At 44.2% G+C, this 24,414-nt stretch overlaps 1 pseudogene; it reads right to left on the bottom strand.

The window, feature by feature from the left end:
* Window positions 1-12,023, bottom strand: part of LOC126273434 (odorant receptor Or2-like) — a 37,683-nt pseudogene extending 25,660 nt beyond the window's left edge.
* Window positions 12,024-24,414: the final 12,391 nt, after the last annotated feature.

The raw sequence follows: 24,414 nt of genomic DNA on the forward strand, positions 1-24,414 counted from the left end.
CAGCTGCGAACCACCAAATATATATCAGTTTTTCAAAAGGCTACAGAGGCACCAATGGCTGAAGAGACAATAGTGCACGAAAGACAATTATGGCCACCAGATTTACAAGAGCCATAAGTGAAGTATTAGTTGGCAAAAGGATTATCATTCGATTGAATAATGTATGTTGGCACATGCAGCGCTAACAGAGTTCTGTTTGCCAAAATAAAAGTTGCTGTGCTATCGCACATTCTATCCTTATTCTCATCGAAGTGCAAAAGTGCAATTTGAATGAAGAGATACAAAAACAATCGTCAGGGAGATGTCCACAACATAATAGCTATGGCTTGTGACACTGACCTGCTGCAATTCGGACACATGGAAAATCATGTAGCATGCACTCTTGTTATCCCTGTCAGTTGCGCATACCGTTCCATTCGGCTGAGTTTCAGTGACCTTAGATCAGTATTATGATGGGCACGATACCCATGCCTCAAACTAAAGCCACAGGTATTACAGAATGAGTCACAGGTTGTTGACGTATTGCTCCTAACGTTGATCAACGAACATTTTCGTGAAGCACGTCCTCCCATATTCCTTAATGATACCAAGTTACCCCATCATGAAACAGACTAAGAATCCGAAATGATCCTAAATGAGCATATAAATTAGGAAGCACAGTTTAACAAAGATACATAAAAATAACTGTCTAATCAGATCCGTAATCAATTCCAAAAATGTATCATCTTGCCGCCTAGCTAGACACATACATTACTACAGAAGTTATACACTTTCATAAACAACAGAAACCTAAACAATACCGCTCAACTGATAGGAAAGATAATACAATCAACAGCAACCCTGGTATCTTTTGACATCACTTCCATGTACAAAACTGTGCCAGTAGAAGGAACAATCAGCAATGTTAAAAAACTGCTGCAGTATCAAGGGCACATAACAGGTACACACATAGATGAAATAGAAGCCACCCTAAAGATTATAACAGAACAGAACTACTTCACTTTCAAGAAAGAGTTCTACCTGCAAAAAGATGGCGTACCAGTGGGCTGACCCATCAGTGGTCTACTTGCAAACATATTTCTAAACCACACTGAAAACAAAATATTCAGTGAAATCATACATCCAAAAGAGTACAAGATTATATACTGGTACCGATATGTAGGTGACATCATTTGCTTCATTGATGAAACTGATACCTGAATAAAACAACTACACAGTGGCATAAAAACAGTTCACCCAAAAATAAAATTCACCAATGAGACAGAAGAGGAAATAAAGCTTAATTTCTTACCCGTTACCATACACAGAATCAACAACATACATAATTTTGGCATTTTCACGAAACCTACAGCCACAGGTACAACCATTCACATCAACTCCAACCACCCCCAAGCACACAAACTCTCGATTTTCAGACACATGCTACACAGGCTCAACAGAACTTTACTGGACAAATTCAGCTACACACAGGAACTAAATACAATACACCAAATAGCCAGAGAGAATGGGTACAACAAACAAATAAACTAAGTAAACATCAAAATTTAAAAAAAAATTAAATGAGAACAAACCATCAACAAACCACCAGCCACAACATAGAACCAAGAATACAAGATCCAGTCAAACACAGGATACAAGGAACACCCTACAAAGAGTACAGCATGGCACATACTAACATACAGTAACAAACACTTCCACAGGGTGGGAAACATATTGAAGAAACAAGGGCTACAAATATCATTCCGCACAAATAACACAGTACAGAAGAATCTAAGATCTAAGAACACCTCTGCAGACAAATTCCCCAAAGCTGGAATATATCAGTTACACTGCAGTTCATGCCAGTCGGTCTACAAAAGCCAAACATGCAGAATTTCAAAACGAGGCACTCTGAACATCTCAGAGCCCTAAAAAGTGATAGTACACACTCCACTTTTGCAGACTATCTAATACATGAAAACCACCACCCAAAAAACATGGAGACTGAACTTAAGATTCTCAGAGACAGCAACAGTCTCTATCAAAAACTCACAATAGAGGAGAACTACCACATACAAAAAGCAATGATACAGGGAAAGAGAGTGCTGAAAGAAAATACAACACTCTTTCCATCTCTTTCCCTCCTCCCCACCCCTCTCTCTCTCTCTCTCTCTCTCTCTCTCTCTCTCTCTCTCTCTCTCTCACACACACACACACACACAGACACACACACACACACACACACACACACACACACACACACACACATATTCAAAATCAACAACGAAAATAATATAACACCTCTTAATGAGTGTGTTGTCAGAAGTGTCTGCTCAGGTCACATTTTGTGTAAGTGCATATAAGGTGAAGCAGTGAGCGGAAATTTGTGAAAACTGAGTGAAAACAATGCACTAAATAGCAGTTGATTGAGACACCAACCAGGGAGACGAAACAGGACGAAAAATATAATTACAGAAACGTACATAACCTCTAACTTCGAAACAGCTCTCCATAAATACGCAATAATTTTCTCCATGGCTATTTTGCAAATTACATGCTGTCAAAAAAACGACGAATACGAGCACTAAAATCGATGTATAATAATACAATTCAGTTGGCGATGTAATTTTAAGGTGAGTGTCTGAACCAAACGAATCAAATTGCAAATTTGCCTACAGCAGTTAAATTATTACAAGTGCGACATTGTACTGTACAGAAATAAAAATTTGACCCACAGAAGATGACACATTGGTGTCGAAACATGTCTGGGTAAATATAAAACTAAGCTAATTGTGTTTGCATAAGGCTGATTTCCAAAACAAGCCAGTTTTTAAATCGCAAACACGGAAGAATGAAAAGTGGAGCTTCAAATCTTAGTAAAACGAGGAAGGGCAGAATATAACGGCATGCAAGCAATTTTTCTCTTGCTTAAATGATATTCGCAAATTTAGGAAAATATTTCCACCTAAAATAAAACAAAAACTAGTCGAGTCGCTAGGCTTGCCAAATCTATACTACAGTGATATCATTCATAACGGCACAAATTCTGAGAACTCCAGACAACTCGAGGCAGCCATCAGTTCTTGCGTAATATATATGTGTAACATTAGGCTTTTTTTATCTTGTCAGTGCTTCTTACGCTCAGTTAGGATTAATTTGACGTTGAAAGAGGAGCTGAACATCGTACGGCGGTACTGCCTCTTACCAGCGTTATGGCGATGAAAGCGGTGGCGCTAATGGTGATAATATTGACGATGAACTGTCCCAGCAAGATAGGTCCCAACATACCACTCAGGAGCTGCACGCACCTGTAGCATTATAGTTAGTAAGACATCAACCATTCTGTGTGTCTGTTCCGTTCCTCTCCACGCTTCTAACAAATTCTTATTTTCGTATTGCATTTACACCCCACATTTTCAAAAACTGTATTTTATTCGTCTGCACAAGTAAGTTGGTTTTCATTTGTTTGTTAGTTAAATATTTTCATGTTATATGGATCATGTTCACGATATCTCACCAAGTAGTGCTAAGCGTCAACTGCCCTGAAAAAGTGATATGTTTTCTCAATGAAAAAAGGCTATAGTTGATTATTTAAACATACATACCAAAAAGAGAGAAAGAGAGAGATTTTATCCATTCATAAACGCTTTTATGAAGTTGTTGTTGTCAAGTAATAATGTTTCAGTTCGCTTATAATATTTTTGTTATTAAGTATATCAGCATCTTCAATCCGCTAGGGAGGTGGCAATGGCAAGGAAAGCGTTTCTGAAGAATAGAAATTTGTTAACATCGAGTATAGATTTAAACGTCAGGAAGTCGTTTCTGAAAGTATTTGTATGGCGTGTAGCCATATATGGAAATGAAACATGGACGATAAATAGTTTGGACAAGAAGAGAATAGAAGCTTTCGAAATGTGGTGCTACAGAAGAATGCTGAAGATTAGATGGGTAGGTCACATAACTAATGAGAAGGTGTTGAATAGAACTGAGGAGAAGAGGATTTTGTGGTACAACTTGATTAGAAGAAGGGGTCGGTTGGTAGGGCATATTCTGAGACATGAAGGGATCACCAATTTAGTATTTGAGGGCAGCATGGAGGGTAATAATCGTAGAGAGAGAACAAGAGATGAATAAACTAAGCAGATTCAGAAGGATGTAGGCTGCAGTAGGTACTTGGAGATGAAGAAGAACCTACAGCATTCGAAATTAAGCACAGGGTGTTTATAAATTAGTTGTGCAAAAGTAAACTTTAGTTGTGAAAAGAATAAATAACTTACAGACATGTTTGGTACAGCACGGAATGCAATATATCTCCACATTTTATTCCCACCTAACACAGTTAGTGCCTGAGTTTTCCGCTAGGTGGCATGTGCGAATGACTTATTCCAAAAGTTATCAAGGAGTTGTAGACTGAGACGACAGAAGTCATGGGGTAGTAATAGGCACATATACAGATGGCAGTAGTATCACATACACAAGATATAAGAGGGGTTGGGTTGTTTGGGGGAGGAGAGCATACAGCAAGGTCATCAGTCTCATCGGATTAGGGAAGGAAGTCAACCGTGCCGTTTCAAAGAAACCATCCCCGCATTTGCCGCAGAAAACCTAAATCAGGATGGCCAGATGCGGTATTGAACAGTCAACCTACCGAATTCAAGTCCAGTGTGCTAACCACTGCACTACCTCACTCAGTCAAGATATAAGAGCGCAATGCATTGGCGGAGCTCTCATTTGTAGTCTGGAGCAGTAGAACAAGGGCGGCGCCACCCCACCCTCCATTGTTACCAAATTTATTCAAGATTTCGGATCCAAGATGGCGGCGGTAGATATGGCAACGTCGCCATCAAATTCTGGCGGGAAAATAGGTCAACTGGGCTATCTCCACTAACCTAACACCCTCCCCTCATCCTCTCCCCCAGAAAATGGCGGGAAGTTCAAATTCCAGCAGGACAAGGCAACACACCATTTCTACCTCCACTAAACTAAGTCATCCCACCGCCACCTCTTCCTAGGAACTGGCGGGAAAAGGACTCAGCCTTTGCTGGATAGGATTGTTGTAAGTCTTTATTTTGCAGGCAGTTATTATTTAAACAATTAGAGGCAGTAGCTTGATCCAGTGTGTTCACCTTTAGGTCCAAAGTCCAACTGACATAGTCTGCAGTACTGCCACCAGAGGGTGCTGTCATCCATCCTATGATGTAATCGAAGATGGCTGTCTGGGGGTGGGGGGGGGGGGGGGGACGGCAAGAAAAGGACTCAGCCTGTGCTGGTCTGCTGGATAGGATGGACGTAAGTCTCTGTTTTGCAGGCAGTCTTTATTTAAACAATTTGAGACAGTAGCTCCACCCACTGCATCCACCATGAGGCCCGGCGTCCAACTGCCCTAGTACACAGTGCTGCCACCAGAGTGCACTTTTATTCCATGGCGGTCTGGGTGGAAAATGACTCTGCGTGTGCTGGGCTCCTGGAGTGAGGAAGGAGAGTACTTTATTTATTTTCGAGGAATTTATTTAGGGATGGATTTACCATGGTATATTTATTACAATGATACAAAACACTCGCTCTCACGTGCTTGGGTGTCACAATACACAGCATAGAGACACGCAAACAACTAGTAAATTACCGAAATAATGCAGTACACAGCAAAAAGACCTGCAAAATACTCATAAATCACCAAAATAATGTAGTACACTGAAGTGCAAACACGCAAACAACTCGTAAATTGTCAAAATAATGAACGTGAAATGCTGTGCAGACACGAACACTAATTATAAACTGTTGAAATAATGCATTACAATGATGTACAGACATGCAAACAACTCACAAATTACTGAAACAATGCATAGCACAGCGTACGGACCTGCTCGCAAAATAATGCAACAGACACGCAAAAAACTGGTTAATTTGCAAAATAGTGCAAGTAAAAGGATCTGCAAATATGCTCACAATGCTTAAACAGAAGAAAATAGTGCTGTGCACAAACACGCAGTGCACGTAGAAAACGCTTTTGAACTGGTGTCAACTACGACGTATCAGCGAACTTTTCCAACATGCACATATGTCGACGCCGCTGACACTGCACAGATGCTTTGCAGCCCACAGCTAGCAGGTGAAACCTGTGTCTATTTTCGGGTATACAGTTAGAGTTCTTCGAGTGTTATACGGGCATCACATGTCTATGCAAATAAGAGCCAAGTCACCCTCTGGACGTGCACACCAGACAGTGTATTCACACCGCTCCCATATGCAAGACACCTCTGGGCCATACGCATGTGTTACCGTTGCTGGCGCGATACCTCTCTACCTATGGATACTGACGTCACAGGTCGCACTACAGAAATCCGTTGCAGTGCTTCCCAGAATAGCACAGGGTGCAATGTTCCTAGTGACCCTAACGGGACATGCGAGCTGCATCTAGCCGTGCACCTGTTTACCTCCCTAATGCGGCTGATGCATCGCTGCAAAATATTCATGTGGCGCATGAAAATAGCTCAGAATAACAACGATTGCCTTCTTCATGATAGTTCCAATGAGACATCTCGTTCCTCACGTGTTACCCTTCCTGGAAATCGTTAAGTCCTGCCTTCAACAAACATCTCCGAAACACATACATTCTCACCGTTATGTAGAGGCTCCTATGCCCCAGCACAAACGATGTCTTGTGCGAATGAATGTAGTATTCTGATTGGCTCTTACTGAATTTACCCCCATATCACTGATGTTGCCGGTGTGGAAGCTCTATCCACCTTTTTTTCTCTGCAGACGAGACTTTCAGTGGCAAAAAACTATTTTGTACAGATTGCCATATTGCATGTTGCAAATATGAGCGTCTCGTGCAGATAAATGAATATTGTCTTAATTCTTCGATGGAACTACGTTACTGGTCTGTGGAACATGCACGAAATCAGGGACGACCTCTGAAAGCATTCCAAGAATTAAGTGACGCAGCAAGCGTCGAAAAATACGAGGGTCAGTCAAAAAGTAATGCCTCCTATTTTTTTTCTACGTTTAATTGTCAGGAAATTTAAATGCAATTACATAGGTTGAAAACCACAACATTGAGGATCATTTTGTCATTTTTCAATGTAATCTCCGCCCATCTCTACAGTTTTGGTCCATCTTTGAACAACGGCATGTATCCCAGCACGGTAAAAATCACAGCTCTGCTTCCTAAGCCATTGACGCACGGATGTTTTGACGGCCTCCTCATCTTCAAAATGAATCCCACGATGAGCTTCTTTTAGTGGCCCGAACAGATGGAAGTCTGATGGTGCCAGGTCAGGGCTGTATGGGGGATGAGGCAAAATTTCCCATCCAATTTTGACAATCTCGTCAGAGGTGTGACGACTGGTGTGTGGTCTTGCATTGTCATGCAAAAGAAGAACATCTGCCATTGATTTTGTTGGGCGAACTCGCTGAAGACGTGCTTTAAGTTTTTTGAGGGTTGTGACGTATTGAACAGAATTTATTGTGCATCGCTGCTCCAAAAAATCAACCAGAATCACACCCTCTGTATCCCAGAAAACTGTTGCCATAACTTTCCCTGCCGATCGCACAGTTTTGAATTTTTTCTTCCTCGGCGAGCTTGTGTGACGCCACTCCATTGACTGCCTCTTTGATTCGGGTTCAAAAAAATGCACCCATGTTTCGTCCCCGGTCACAATTTTTTTCAGAAACTCATCTCCCTCCAAACGGAAGCGCTGCAAGTGTTGGGAGGCTATTGTTTTCCTTGCCTCTTTATTCTGATCGGTTAACATTCTTGGAACCCACCGTGCACAAACTTTTGAGTACCCCAATTGTTTAATAATCGTGATCACACTGCCTTTACTAAGAGAAATAATGCGACACACTTCATCTGCAGTCACCCGACGGTCACCACGAATGATGTCATCAACTTGCTGAATGTTGTGTGGAGTCACTGCACTCACCGGCCTGCCGCTCCGCTTTTCGTCAGTCAACGGTGTTTGCCCTTCAGCTTCCTTACAACGACGAACCCATCGTCTAACAGTGCTGACATCCACTGTCACAACACCATACACCTTCTTCAGTCTTTCATGAATGCGTATGGGCGTTTCACCTTCTGCATTCAAGAATTCAATCACACAACGCTGTCTCAAACGAACATCGATGTCGGCCATCTTACAAACTTCTGCTGTGCTGCCACCTGTTGACACAGAAAGTTACTACTGCAGTGGATTGCAGAAGAAGGTTTGAGGAATGGCGCCAAATTCAAATTTTTCACTTAACTTAATTTTTTTAAGTAGAAAAAAATGGGAGGCATTACTTTTTGACCGACCCTCGTAGATCTACGACAGTAGCTGTTCGTTGAGATGACACACCCAGATGATCATTTGCCGACTCAGAACGCTCGGATCACTGCATTTAAATTAACGATTCAAAGTAATTCTGGAAGTGATTTCGAGTGGCAGCTGCACTGGTGCTGAGAAATTTGATGCGTACACAGATTTGTGTGTGACCAACTCTTCACAAAGTTTTAACGCATGGTGCTGAAGTCATATCTACATCTGTTTTGCCTATAGGCCAATTGTCAGAGGAAGCAGCTGAGGCCCAAACAAACACATGTAGCAATACAGAATAAATTTTGCTAGTAAATTTTCACGTGTGCGTTGTAGCATCGATGTACTAGTCAGATTGTTACTAAGCTCAGACTCATATTTAAGTTCTAGCAGGCCACAGCGTCATAAGAAAAGTATCTCGTTTTCGCAAGAGCCAATCAGTCTAATGGTCGCAAGCGCACCTTCCTTACCTCTAGATGTAAATGATAGCTACAAAAGTATAGAGGAAGGCAAATGTGACTAAGAGGACGATGGCCAACAATTTCACACTGAATAAAGATGTATTGTTGTAGTTTGCATGTCAAGTTCGTATATTTTTTAAATAAGTACATAATTAAGTTCAAATAATTTCACTTGACCCCAACGCCAAAAAATGCGTGAAAAAATGTTGACCAGTTTTTCAGTGCAAAGACTCCTCCGAGCGTTGGCTGGCACAGTCGCGCCACTTGCCTGAATCACTCATTAAAGCACTGTTGACTTTCCTTTACGGAGCAAACAACAGTTCCAGAATGAGATTTTCACTCTGCAGCGGAGTGTGCGCCGATATGAAACTTCCTGGCAGATTAAAACTGTGTGCCCGACCGAGACTCGAACGCGGGACCTTTGCCTTTCGCGGGCAAGTGCTCTACCAACTGAGCTACCGAAGCTTCGGTAGCTCAGTTGGTAGAGCACTTGCACGCGAAAGGCAAAGGTCCCGAGTTCGAGTCTCGGTCGGGCACACAGTTTTAATCTGCCAGGAAGTTTCAAACAACAGTTGATTAAGATCGAACAGAACGTATTAAAGAATTTTATTTTCACATAATTACTGTTCGTTTTCTTTGTGTAATGTTTTAAAATATGGCGGTGCACGGAAAGGAATTTCACGCTCTACATACCAATAAGATGTCTCTTCTCAGAGGCCTCTTCACTTCCATACTCAACACTTCCTTGACGGCCATTTGTTGGTTGTGCTTGGTAGAAATTCTGGGAAATGGCTGGCTATAAGGTGAGTCGCTTTCGGTGTTCGACGTCGGCGTCCGGGTAATGACCCCCTGTTGTGGGGGGGATGCTGCCAATTGTTCCCCGAGCCTAACCACCAGTTCCAATCTGTTTTCTTCGCCGGCAATTTTTTTGTACAGAAAGTAAGCACTGAAGCATGCAGCGTCCAGTAAATAGTGAAAATCTCTGCTGGTGGTCGCTTGGTAGCTTTGCAACTTGAAATCGCTCATCCCACGCCTGATATATACTTGTTGTAATCAATAAGAGCACTTACATTTGCACGACGTAATTACCTTCTGAAATGTGTCGTAATAGGACGCGCTGTCCATCAAAGTGTCTCCCTTGTCCTTTCACATCCTCAACATCTGCTTGTTTCTGTACGCCTTTACGTATTCGTGCTTTTCCTGTTTGTAATGTTTCGTGACGTCAGAGAACTCATATCTGTTCTGCTCCACAGTGCCGACAACGCCGGTGTTCTTACTCATTGGTTGGACTAGCATACCAGTTGCTGAGGCAGATACAAAACCTTTTCTGAGCAAATTGTGGACAAACCCCCAAAAAACTCAAGAAATTATTTTCCCTTCAGAATAACGAATGCCATAAATTGTGTGTTTACTGCCATAAACAATGAAGATGACATGCTACAGACGCAAAATTTAACCGACAGGAAGAAGATGCTGTGATGTGCAAATGATTAGCTTTTCAGAGCTTTCACACAAGGTTGGCGCCAGTGGCGACACCTACAACGTGCTGACAAGAGGAAAGTTTCCAACCGATTTCACATACACAAACAGCAGTTGACCGGCGTTGCTTGGTGAAATGTTGTTGTGATGCCTCGTTAAGGAGGAGAAATGCTGACCATCACGTTTCCGAGTTTGATAAAGGTCGGACTGGTAGCCAATCGCGATTGAGGTTTATCGTATCGCGACATTGCTGCTCGCGTTAGCGGAATATGGAATCGGTGGGTTCAGGAGGCTAATACGGAACGCCGTGCGGGATCCCAACGGCCTCGTATCACTAGCAGTCGAGATGACAGGCATCTTATCCGCATCGCTGTAACGGATGGGGCAGCCACGTCTCGATCCCTGAGTCAACAGATGGGGACGTTTGCAACACAACAACCATCTGCACGAACAGTTCGACGACGATTGCAGCAGCATGGACTATCAGCTCGGAGACCATGGCTGCGGTTACCCTTGACGCTGCATCACAGCCAGGAGCGCCTGCAATGGTGTACTCAACGACAAACCTGGGTGCACGAATGGCAAAACGTCTTTTTTCGGGTGAATTCAGGTTCTGTTTATAGCATCATAATGGTCGCAACCGTGTTTGCCGACCCCGTAGTGAGCGCACATTGGAAGCGTGTATTCGTCATCGCCATACTGGCGTACCACCCGGCGTGATGGTATGGGCTGCCATTGGTTACACGTCTCGGACACCTCTTGTTCGCATTGACGGCACTTTGAACAGTGGACGTCACATTTCAGATGTGTTACGACCCTTGGCTCCACCCTTCGTTCGATCCCTGCGAAACCCTATATTTCAGTAGAATAATGCACGACCGCATGTTGCAGGTCCTGTAGAGGCCTTTCTGGATACAGAAAATGTTCGACTGCTGCCCTGGCCAGCACATTCTCCAGATCTGTCACCAACTGAAAACGTCTGGTGAATGGTGGCCGAGCAACTGGCTCGTCACAACACGCCAGCCACTTCTCTTCATGAACTGTGGTATCGTGTTGAAGCTGCATGGGTAGCTGTACCTGTACACGCCATCAAAGCTCTGTTTGACTCAATGCCCAGGCGTATCAAGGCCGTTATTACGGCGAGAGGTGTTTGTTCTGGGTACTGATTTCTCAGGACCTATGCATCCAAACTGCATGAAAATGTAATCACATGTCAGTTCTAGTATAATATATTTGTCCAATGATACCCGTTTATCATCTGCATTTCTTCTTGGAGTAGAAATTTTAATGGCCAGTAGTGTAGCATCTAGTGCACAAAGTATTAAGTATAAGTACTGTAACACTCGGTAGCCTAAGACTAGTCATCCCATTAGCTACAAGCCACGAATGCTACGGACGGATATATCTGTCGGATCCACGGAGAACGAGCAGAACATAGACGGATACCTCCGTGATGCCCAGTGAAAATGTTGCGGTACACAAGCAACAGATACAGATGTAGGCTTGTGTCTCATGCACGAGACGGCAGCGCAGTTTCGAACCTGTCGATGTCGTTGTGGTAGCGGATGCACTCTCGAAGACGGGACCTCATTTGGTTGTCGAGGTCTGGTGATGCTTCCGCCTTCTTCCTCTTGTAGTCGCTGACCATATCCTTTCGAATAACGCCTGCGTACGTGTTTGCGAACATCATGTTGGGGAAGCGCAGGTGACTCGCCGAGTAGATGATGAGCGTGCAGAAGAATCCGTCCAGGCCGGTGGACACGTGGCTGCCGTAGAACAGCCCCAGTGACAGCACCGTGTACGACATCTGGACGATATTTCAGTCAGTCGCACACTCAGGCGTTGAGAAGAACAGTGTGGCACTGTTGGCGCCTCCGTAGAGGTAGGTGGGGATGGTAAATGCCCGTTTAGTGAAGAGAAACAGCCGAGTCACGTCTTGGGAGGGAAAACTCGCCGCCGGCGCTTGTCTGCTCGTGTGCAAGCTGGCCTCAGAGGGGACTTGGAGGCGTAAGTCCCTCAGCCGTTAAGGCACCCAAATCCTGCGGAGTCAGCCGCAACAACTGGTAATGGAGCCTGCTCTGCTTTGCGGCCTCCAAACAAAAGGAACAATTTCTGGCCGGCACTTGAATTGGAGATATTCTCTTTACCATAAAATGGTCAGTTAACTTCACTGAAACTACGTAACGAGAGGCCTTGTTCCAGTATGTCATCTGATAAGGTTCTTTTCCTTGTACAAACGCCAGTTTATATAAAAATTAATTATGAAGAGTTGAGAAATGTGGGGGATATGCCGGACCCCATTTGGCTAACGCAGCTACTGGTCGCGCGAGTGTGTCGGGAGATGAAGTCTCCAAAAGACACAAAGACACCAGTTACTGGAAGCTCGAGAGCAGCAGCGTACAGAGACACGATGTCCGGTTTGAGTGACGCGTTTCACTGGTGAGGTGTGGCTCATCCACAGCTTTGTTCGGTTGGCGTTGTGTTTCCCCCTCAACCATCCATTCGTGGCATAAGGAAGGGATTAGAATACGATGGAGTTTACGATTTTGATGTCCAAAATCTGCTCTTAGTTGAGTAAGAATTAATCTTCCAAGACATCCTGCGACCACAAAACCAAATAGGTTCTACTATTTCTGGCCACAGGATGGCTTCGTCCTTCCTAATGAGTGTCTTCGCAGAGAAATTATGCAGTATCTTTCTCTCCTGCTTGTGTCACCACGTGGAGGCTCCGAAAAAGGCTCCAGAGCTCTAAACCTGCCTTTGGATCACCATCTTGACCTTTTTCTTACCCGGCCTACTCTGCCTTATTGGATAATGAAAGTTGATCAATAAATACACACATGAGCTATCTCATGACTTCTGCCAATTAACTAAGTAAATTAGCATATGTTGCATGTGCAACGTGATGTGCAGTCAGTAGATCAACTACTACATAGGCCAAAAGGGTGAAAAATTTAAAAGCTCGTTTTCAAGAGCACACTGACTGGACTTTACAAGTGCAACAAATCTGCTATAGCTAAACTCTTCAAGGAAACAGGTCAGAGTTTTACAACGGAATACGATCGTCAAGTAATTAATACTTGACAAAAGAGCTGGAGAAAGGGCATATTAGAGGAAATGGAAGTAATCATCCATGGCCAAAAGCGGAAATATGAGATTCTGAATGACATGTAGGATCTCTTCATTGAATTTAGCCCAACACTGTTAACTTAGAAAATGCAAAATGATCAATGGTATGTATGAATATGCGTGTTCAGTAGCTATGTCTTGTAATATTAGAATAAGTATTTATTCACCAGTAATGTCGAATAACATGCGTTCTCTATCATCGTAAGAAATATCGTCTGCTCACATGAAAGATTATTCGGCATGTGCGCAGAAGGCGTAGGAAAACCGTTGTATTTGAGGACAGCTTCCAGTCGTCTCGGACTGGATAAATACAGTTCCTGTACAGTCTCCAGGAGAATCTTATACCATTCTTGCTGCAAACAATGGCAAGTTTCGGTAACGATGGAAATTGAAATGCCGTGTGGCTAGGGCCTCCCCTCGGTTAGACCGTTCGCCGGGTGCAAGCCTTTCGAGTTGACGCCACTTCGGCGACTTGCGTGTCGATCGGAATGAAAGGATAAAAACAACAAAACACCCAGTCCCTGAGGGGAGAAAATCCCAGACCCAGACGAGAATCGAACCCGGGCCGCTAGGTGTGACATTCCGTCGCGCAGACAACTTTTTTGTAAATCTCATTTTCTTTGTTTTCGTTCGTTGCCTTTGCTCGGGGCGGATGTCGCAACACACCCGTTTCAGTTCGTCGTTGATCCATTAACTCAGTTTTTTTTATTGCAAAGGGCAGCTAACCCTCTGACCGAACACGCTGAGCTACCGTCCCTGCGACCACTCAGCTACCAGGGGTCGACCCGGTAACGATGAAGGAGGTGGACAGAGTTAACGCACAGATCTCTCCAAAGTACATCACAAAGCTTCAGTAATACCGAGATCTGGTGCCTGGTGGTCAGAGGAGATGCGACATTTCATTTTCGTGCTGACAAAATCATCCCTCGACGATGCGAATTGCGTGAGCAGGGCCCTTTTCGTCTTGGAACACAGCACCATCATTGGGTAACAAACACTATACCCCGCAATGGACTTGAGCAGTCAAAATGGTCACATAACCCTTGGAAAGGATGCGCCCTTCGACACTAATCATGGGACTCGCGGATCATTGCGATATGGCCGCCCAAATAATCAACGAACCGCTGCGTGTTTTACTCTTGGGCCGTAAAACTCGGCCAGAAGTTGGAAACAGTGTGACACAAGACTGATGGGACCAGGTGACATTCTACTATTTCTCCATAAATCAGGTTCTGTGGCTACGGTGCCTAGTTTCTCTGTTGCGGCCATTTGTATCACTCATGAGTTGTTTTGGAATTACCTACTTATGAAGTTCCTTTCGTGTTTTGTAGGTGCTGATAGGGTTCGGGAATGCGACGTTCAGCTCTGCAGTGACTTTTGCAGCTGGCGTCCTCTTGTTTTTCTTTGCAACCCTCTTCAGCGACTCCCTGTCACGGTTACTAAACACACACGTTTGTCAGGGTTGGGACTTAGCGAAAGATGTCTGAGCCGTGCCGGCACTGGCGACAGTAGGATCTCTAACATGAGTACGATCGATTTCCTAGTGCACAGGTTTGTCTTTGGGCTTGGGCCGGCTCAAGGCATAAGGCAGTGCCGACCGCGAGTAGGAGAGACACAACGCTTTGAGGACGTTACGCCGCGGTGCGCTGGTCGGCGATTGGCTGACGGTCAGAAGCGAAGACGGCGCGCCTGAGGCCGGGCGGCGGTTGTCACGTGGTTGTACTGGAGTCTGTGGGAGTTGGTCCGCGCTGTGCATTCTCCGGCAACCCCGTGAGCTGTGAATGCGCCCGCTTCCTTGGGCGGACACGCTGATATGGTCTTGCGAAGCGATGGTTTGACATCTTCGCAAAATCGCCCCAGCATCATGACACCAAGTTAAATAGGCTATTTACTAAGTTCGCTTAGTTAACTGTCATTGTGATCGCTCTTGGTACAGTAAGACGTTGCAAGACGTGTGTTGTTAAGTTTGTTTAATTTCATTTGAGGCCTCTTACTAAGCGTGTGCTCTGCTTCCACATAATGTATATGTATTTGTAGATATGTGTCCTTAAGTTCTTGTCAGTCTCGGTTCTCGTGAGCCAGTTCATTGCCGACACTTAGTATCTATCAAGTACTGTTTCACTTGAAGGACCTGCGAATGAAATTAGTTGCTGTTTAGCCGTGGTTTTATAGAGTTAATTTACTGATCTATCTTAGACGTCAAAGTTAAGAAAAGTTTTCTGCCTCCTGTTGTCGTGTGTGGTCTGTGTTTCAGTGAGCTGAGGCAGCTGGCAACTGAAACTTAGAGCTTCTCTTTAGAGTACAAGTTTGGCTTACGGACGGTGGACTTCGCCTGAACTCGCGTGTTCCTCTTCGGTAGCGCTTGCCTGGTTCACATTTTGGTAGCGTACTAGACGTGGGGTTGCAAACGGAGCCACGTCTTGGTTCGAAGTTCAGTATTACTTCTCTCAATCGGTTCCACGGTTCGTGGTTAAACTTCGGCATTGCAAGCTTGGACCTTGCTTCGGTTGGTACATATTTTCTGTTGTGTCTTAACTAGAGTTGCTTTGTTAAAGTTATGGTCATATTTTGCCTGGGTGGCGGTTCTTAATGTTTGGCTAATGATTTATTAACTTGCTTACGATTTTATGAAATGTAAGTCTCTTAAATAATCTTGCCCGAGTGGCGCCTGTCAAATTTTATGTGGTTGTTTTGGGTTGCTAATAAACACTTCGGAATTGAAATGTTCTCTTTATTGGGTCAGCTCTTCCACTGCCTTTAGATTTAAAGGTTAAACAAACAGGTGTTAAGTAACATCCGTACCAATGTAATTCCGCTTTCGCTGTATGCGGTACAATTTTTCGATACAGCACACCTTGAGACACCAAACACTTCGGCTACCTCAGTTACAGAGACGCCCGTCATACGAGCAGTAACAATTTGCCCGCGTTCGAATTCACTTAGCTCCGACATAACGCGCTCACAACTTCACAGAACAGTGTTCTGACACCTGCAACGTACTGAGGACGTTGCACAGGAGTCGTCCGTGGTGAAGTACAACAGAGCAACCTGCATATTTGGCTTGCATCTGCGTTTACGTTCAAGCATGCATTTCTCCTGGTGTTTCCATATGTTTGTCCAACTCCCGTAGGGTGGGTTAAGAATGTGTTTGTTGTTTATATAAGGAAACATTACGCAGCAGGTATCTGATTAAGAAATCTCATTTGCGTATTGTTTGTTTGTGAAAAGATCGTGTTATGCCCCGTGTAAGAAAGAGAAACGTTCGTCGGCCCGTGTCGGAATTCGACAGCTGCAGGGCATGGACTGTCCAGAAAGCGGTTTATCGTTCTGCGATATCTCTGCTCGCGTTGGTCGCGATCCGACGACTGACAATCGAATACGGAATCTGTGACTTCAGCGGCGCCATACTCAACGACAACATGGCGGCCACTGTTGCAGCTTCCCTTGAGACGGCAGCAGGGAGAGGAGAGCCTACAGTGTGAGCTCAACAACAACAGACTGTTGTCGAATTCCAGATCTGCACACAGCATCACGATTTATGTATCCGTATGTGTTGCCCGGCAGCATCGTCCAGCGGCTAAGTCCCGTTCAAGGTCACCCGCATAGCGTGCAACGAAGAGCAGCACGGCCACCAAAACAAAAAGTGAATACATATTTTTAATAAAAAAAAAGGGAGGGAGATAAGGGAAAGAGATAAGGAAAGGACAGAACACACTTTATTGTCCATAATAAATCATACAATCACCGTTAACCTTCGTTTTACAATTGCCATTGCCGACTTTCGCCCATATAAACAGGTACTCATAATCATTTAACTTCTTCTTCCTTCTCGTAGTCTAAACAAATGGCATTCTTGGAACAAGAGTACCATAAGGCTGTTTAGCCAACAGTCCTGTAGTCTCAGCAGTACTCCAAGTCTTCCAAGCCAAAAGTTTGCATCTGGAAATGCTTCAAGGCCACCATAATCTGCCTGATTGCCCCATACAAAAGCAAGTGTCAGCCAGGTACTACCTCCAAACACTGTTTGTACATCACAGGTAAAGTTCATATGGAGTCCACGAAAAACATTTGGACCTCCAATCAACTGCTGTTTATTAAACTGCCCAGCCAAGTCAATATCAATCGCCTTCAAACTGCGATACACAGGTACACTGCGCCGCCAGCGACCGGGCAACGAACGGTTCCAAATCGCATTCGAAGTCGTCATAAAGCCCAGTATCTGGCATGGTGGTATGCAGTGCTATTGAGTATACAACAAGATCACTTCTGGCTCGCATAGCCCTGTGACATAGACAGAAGGTTCTCGAGTTCTCTCACCCAATGAAAACATCTGGTTATAAAGGGTGAGTCACTAATTATTGCCACCTAGAATAACTCCTAAAGTACGATAGTAGCTGAAAACTTTGAGGGACAAAAGTTGCATTGGACAACGGGGGCCATGATATGACGTTGGTTTGTTGTTGCTGGGTGGGGTTGCGTCAGAGATATGAAGTTCAACTTTGTTGTTTTCTTTTTTAATGGGATGCTATAGTTTGGTACTTATTTTTTGATAGCGGTTATCGAGACGAATCCAATGATGTGTAACAGTAAGGTCTCTGAAGGTCAACGAAGGTCACAAAGGTGGCATGAAGTCCAGTTACAGAATCTGTTCAAAGCGATGACCATTGGCATCAATGCAGTGCTGCAATCTTATTATCATGGACTGAGTGTTATTCCTTATCACTGCGGTACTTATCGAAGCACATGCTCTAACAATTCTCTGTCGTATATCGTGCAAATAGTAAATATTCGCCGAATATTGCGTATCCATCTAACGTGCCACTGACATGTGAACCCCCTTTGATGACTTTGCAATACGACACTAATAGGAACGGTAAGACTAGTGTCAACAAATCAAACAAATGTGAATGATGTATTCCTTCGACGAGCAAGTCGATATGCTTCTCATTTACGGAGAATGCTAACGAAATTCGGTGACAGCTAGAGACACACACGCTGAATGATGTTCTCAACGTACTCACCCTACTAGTCGTGCATTTGAATATGTGTATGATAAATTGAGAACAACTGGATTTTTAACGCATCGGAAACATATCCGGCAAAGGAAAGTTACTAACGAGGAAACGGAAATTGGTAGTCTTGCCACTATGATTCGAGATCCTTGTGTTAGTTCGCGTCAAATCGCAATGGAATCTGGCATGAGCCAGAGTAGTGTTGTTCCTGTTCTGCATCGCCATAAATATCAACCTTACCATATCAGTCTCCACCAAGAATTAACTGGTACGGATTGTATGCGTCCCGTTGAATTCTGCCGATGGGCTCAACTTCATATTCAAGGGATGACACATTTATTAATTCGATTTTATTTACTGACGAGGCTGCATTCAGGAATCTAGGAAATGTTAATTTGCATAACATCCATTATTGTGTAACTGAAAATCCTTGTTGGCTGCGGCAAGTTGCACACCAAAAACTGTGGACAGTGAATGTATGGTGTGGGATTCTGGAGGACAGAATTGGTTCAAATGGCTCTGAGCACTATGAGACTTAACATCTATGGTCATCAGTCCCCTAGAACTTAGAACCACTTAAACCTAACTAACCTAAGGACATCACACAACACCCAGTATTCACGAGGCAGAGAAAATCGAGGACAGAATTATAGGCCCCTATTTCATCGAGGGAAATCTTAATAGTAGGAAGTACACCACATTCCTGCAAGAAACATTAGGTCTGTTATTGGAAGAAATACCTTTAGGAGCAAGGAACAGAACGAGGTATGAACAAGATGGGTGTCCGACTCATTTTTGACTGGTGGCTAGAAACGAGTTGCAGAGACAATTCCCAGATCGTTGGATTGGACGCGGAGGAGACGTGTCGTGGCCGGCTCGTTCGCCAGACTTGACGCCTCTGGATTTTTTCTTGTCTGAATTCGTAAAAGACATTGTTTATACAGACGTTCCAACTACACCTGAAGATATAAGAGAGAGAATTGTCAGAGCTTGTGCTTCGATAAGTGCTGATGTAATAAGGAATACCACTCAGCCTATGATAAGAAGATTGGAGCACTGCATTGATTCCTTCGAACACAGCAGCACAGCAGATACAAGAATAGGGCGACATCTTGTGTCTGATACAAAGGAAGATCTTTAACTCCCTATGGATGCGTTTAAAAGGCTGGAACTGACAAAAGAAAGAAGGCAGTGAAGGACTTTGCGATGTCGCTGTTAGGGACTGCTCTTCTGGCCACGTAATTTACCCTGGGAGGAACGAACATCGAGGATTTACTTAATGATTTATTTGGCTCTGGGATATGACGATGAGGAACCCCAGGCTGAAGAAGAAGAAAATGTGCTACTGAACTGCCACGACTTGAAAGTGACGGTGAAGGTGCTAAATTGTGCTACTGCTAAAGACTCATTCTTTGAATGCTGTAATTTATGACTGCAACTATCGTTTACCTTATTTATGTCATTTCATTGTAGCCATTTTTGTTACTGTTTTTGTGGAATAAAAAAATGTGTTTGGCTGCTAAAAAAATACTAGATTATTGCATGGAGGGTAAAAAAAATTGTGGATAGCGGGCAGGTATGAAAAACGAAACGATCCCGGTTCGATCATGGAAGGGGTACATTTTTTTTCCTCTTCATATATGCAACACATTCTAAGACAATGTTATTCGTGTAAGTGAAGTTTTCTCTGCAATATTTTTTATTACCTACATGTAAGAGCGCACTTCCTCAGTAATGATTTCGTGATTTTTCGAAATATGAAATTTCTGTGAGCGAAACAACCGACAGTGACCTTTTTATGTTTTCTTGTCGGAAATAATTTACCATTTTTTCCGAATATGTAGCGATTTCCGAATATGCGGTTAGACAGGAATCTAAGAGCACAATGTAAATTACTGGGAATGTAACTAGCAGCAAAGATCTTCATAATCTTGCTTGCCAGAAGTATTTATCTGCGATCGAATCCTCAACAACAGTAGACAGAGAAGAAAGATTTCCGCCGTAGTATTTTTAGACTGTAGCACCATATACGAAACATTTTCATTCATGAGATGTGTGGTGTCACCGCCAGACACCACACTTGCTAGGTGGTAGCCTTTAAACCGGCCGCGGTCCGTTAGTATACGTCGGACCCGCGTGTCGCCACTATCAGTGATTGCAGACGGGGCGCCGCCACACGGCAGGTCTAGTCTAGAGAGACTCGACTAGCACTCACCCCAGTTGTACAGCCGACTTTGCTAGCGATGGTTCACTGTCTACATACGCTGTCATTTGCAGAGACGACGTCATTTGCTACGACCTAGCAAGGCGCCATATTCAGTTACTATAAGAACTATCTTCAAGAATGTATTCTGAGCAGATAACATTGTGAATCATGTACCGTCAAGAGCGACGTTCATTATTAATGGATTAAAGTTAAGTATCAAACTAATGACGTCCACTTTCTGAATTCTCATTCCTTGCCATGTTCCAGACCTCACGTCAGTATAGTTCTTTCCTCCCCACGCCAGCCTGCGTGAGCTAAAACGCGTGCATTTGGGCCTCCACTCGTAACACAGTGTTGGATCTTCTGCTAACACAAAAAGATGCATGTTATAAACTTCGACGAACTGCAGGAGCTCTCGAAACTGCGTTTTTTCAATTTTGTTTTTAATACCCAAATCGCTGACGTCTCATATAGGGATGTGGGCTACTTAATCATTTTGATCTATTGAAGCGACTTATAACCACATTCAGTTTATCTTCCTATTCGTTGAAACTCTCAGAGTCAATTTTTTGGTTGTTTTTATAGCTCTATTAGCACAATGTGGTACTACACACTATTCCTAACTCATTTTCCGAAACGGAAAATCCAAAACACGATGCCAGTGTGAATGAGAATAAGATGACATAATGCAGCATTTACGACAATCTGCAGAATGCAGTCAAATACGCTGTCTTTTCGGTGCTTGGAAGAATAGCGCGCCTGTGTCGTCTGCTACCCGCTTTGTATTCGTGGCGCTGTGCGCGCTGCAGTGCGCATGCGCGGATCTGCGGCCGCTTGCTTTTGATTGGCTTGCGCGATGCGAACCGACAACAGCGCTTCGGTTCTCTAGAGCCGAACGGTATCGCTTCCGAAACGCATACTGAATAATGCAAGGGCTCTGATCCGAGTACTAGACCGTTCGGTGCTCTTGAGTACCGAAACGATCGGCACAATAGTGGAAAGATACAGAATAGGCTCCCAGGCTCGGACGCAGTGCGCCGATCTGCACGGGAGTACCGTGTGTGGGTCTGTGCTGGGCCTGTCTCGGCTTTGCTCGTTACTTTTAGGAAGTATTCGATGCAGGGCGATATTTCATTAAGGATTGCGATCAGGCATGGTGGTTATCACTGAAACAACCGGTTTTCATTACACTGGTTCTGTTCGTCTCCAGTGTAACCCAGCTGTTAAAACCGCTCAATCAACTTTCAATGTACATTTTTAATTTCTTGCGACGTAATGAGTAATCCATTAAATTCTGGGCATGCAGCCGCAAATACTACTTCTTCCACTGACATTTCGGCCGCGTATCGTCCGACTGTCTTCATGGTGATTTGCAAGACTGACGGCAAGTTTTTCTTCCCCTTTATTGTAATTTCATTCCCGTGCCCCATGTGGGCAGGGGAGGGCTGGCAGCGGCACAATCCGCCGCTCTTCAGCCGTTTGGCATTACAAAATACAAAAAGTGGAAACTTATACAGCCACGCGGGATTAGCCGAGTGGTCTCTGGCGCTGCAGTCATGCACTGTGCGGCTGATCCCAGCGGAGGCTCAAATCCTCCCTCGCGCATAGGTGTGTGTGTTTGTCCTTAGGATAAATTAGGTTAAGTAGTGTGTAAGCTTAGGGGCTGATGACCTTAGCAGATAAGTCCCATAAGATTTCACACACATTTTTAAACTTATACATACAACTTATACATAAAAAGGGCGGAAGAAGGGGGATATAAAACACAGTAAATGGAGACAATGGAAGTTAAAATGTACATTGAGATGAGGACATTCATTGCTGGACAGCAGGACAGTTAGAAAAGTCGACATAAAGTTAAAATAACACAGTTGGCAAGTTGTGGGGCACTTTAAATACCCTGGAGTCACAGACAAAATGTCGGCCACAATATAAAAATGCACAGAGTGAGAGACAAAAAAAAAAAAAAAAAAGGAAGAGGAAGGAGGAGGGAAGAGTAGGGGAGAGGGTGCCCTGAGGAGTAGGAGGGGGAAGGTGGGGTTAGAGTTGGTGCCCTGCCCTTTTATACATTGTGTAAGTGATACTAGCACCACCCGTACGTGTGCATATCACTATTCAATGACTTTTGTCACCTCAGTGTATATAATGCAGCAAAGTATGTTGATTAAGTCAAGAGCCACGCCTGGAACGATTTTTCGATTTAAAATTCGCTTTTCTTCAGTTTATGAAGGAAAAAGGAGTACAGGAATGATGATTAGAACATGCACAGTGGATTGCAGACCTCGCATTTTAAGATGTCTTTGACTGCACACAACCCACAGCAAGAAATTGCAAGGAATAGAAACAGCGACAATTATGATGCTGAGGCACACGAGCTTATTGTGGTGAATTTCCAAGAAAACCTCACGAGTTGCACTGAACCGCCAATGGAACTGGTTTAGACATGCGCATTCAAATACAGAGATATGTAAACAGGCATAATACGGTGCTGCGGTCCGCAACGCCAATAAAAGACAAGTGTCTGGCGCAATTGTTACATCGGTTACTGCTGCTACATTGTAAGGTTATCAAGATTTAAGTGAGTTTGAACGTAGTGTTATAGTCGGCGCAAGAGCGATGGGACTCAGCATCTCCGAAGTAGTGATGAAGTTGGGATTTCCGCTTTCGACCGTTTCACGAGTCTACCATTAATACCAGGAATCAGATAAAACATCAGATCTCCGACTTAGCTGCGGCCGGGAAAAGATCCTGCAAGAACGTGACCAACGACGACAGATGAGAATCGTTCAACGTGTCAGAAATGCAACTCTTCCGCAAACTGCTACAGATTTCAATACTGGGCCATCAACAAGTGTCAGCGTGCCAGCCATTCAACGAAACATCGTCGATATCGGCTTTCGATGCCTAAGGCCCACTCGTGTACCATTGATGACTGCACGACACAAAGCTTTACGATTCGCCCGGGCCCGTCAACACCGACATTGGACGGTTGACGACAGGAAACACATTGCCTGGTCGGACGAGTCTCGTATCAAATTGCATCGAGCGGATGAAGACAACCTCATTAATCCATGTACCCTGCCTGTCAGCAGGGGACTTCAAGCTGTTGGATGCTCTGTAATGGTGTGAGGCGTGAGCAGTTGGAGTGATATGGGACCCTTGATACGTTTAGACAGCTGACACATACGTAAGCATCCTGTCTGATCACCTGCATCCATTCATGTGCATTGTGCATTCCGATGGACTTGGGCAGTTTCAGCAGGACAATGCGATACCCCACGCGTCCAGAATTGCTACAGTGTGGCTCCAGGAACACTCTCCTGAGTTTAAACACTTCCTCTGGCCACCAAACGCCCCAGATATGGACATTATTGAGCCCATCTGTGATGCCTTTCCGTGCAACGTGTGTTCAGAAGAGTTATCCACCCCCTCGTACCCTTACGGATTTATGGACAGTCCTACACGATAGCTGGTGTCATTTTCCTCCAGCACTACTTCAGATATTAGTCGAGTCCACGCCACTTCGTGTTGAGTCACTTAAGCGTGCTCGTGGAGGCCCTATACGATATTAGGCATTTGTACCAGTTTATTTGGCTCTTCAGTGTACGCCATGCAACTCTATAGACGGTCTGATGCGGTCAGACATTCGGGCGGCGCGGCCACCTGACAAATCGGACAACTGATCAGTCAGCCGACAAAGCTACATATGACTGACAATGCATCTGATCTGACAAAAGCAACCCGAGCGCCTGACCAAATTAGATCGTCTGTAGGCCGCCTGACAGCGCGAACAGTTCGTTGGCTCTCGAAAGTCCGTAACATCTTGGTCAAAAGTGTGCGACCCACGTTAC

Source organism: Schistocerca gregaria, chromosome 5, assembly GCF_023897955.1.
Source record: "Schistocerca gregaria isolate iqSchGreg1 chromosome 5, iqSchGreg1.2, whole genome shotgun sequence".
Lineage (NCBI taxonomy): Eukaryota > Metazoa > Arthropoda > Insecta > Orthoptera > Acrididae > Schistocerca > Schistocerca gregaria.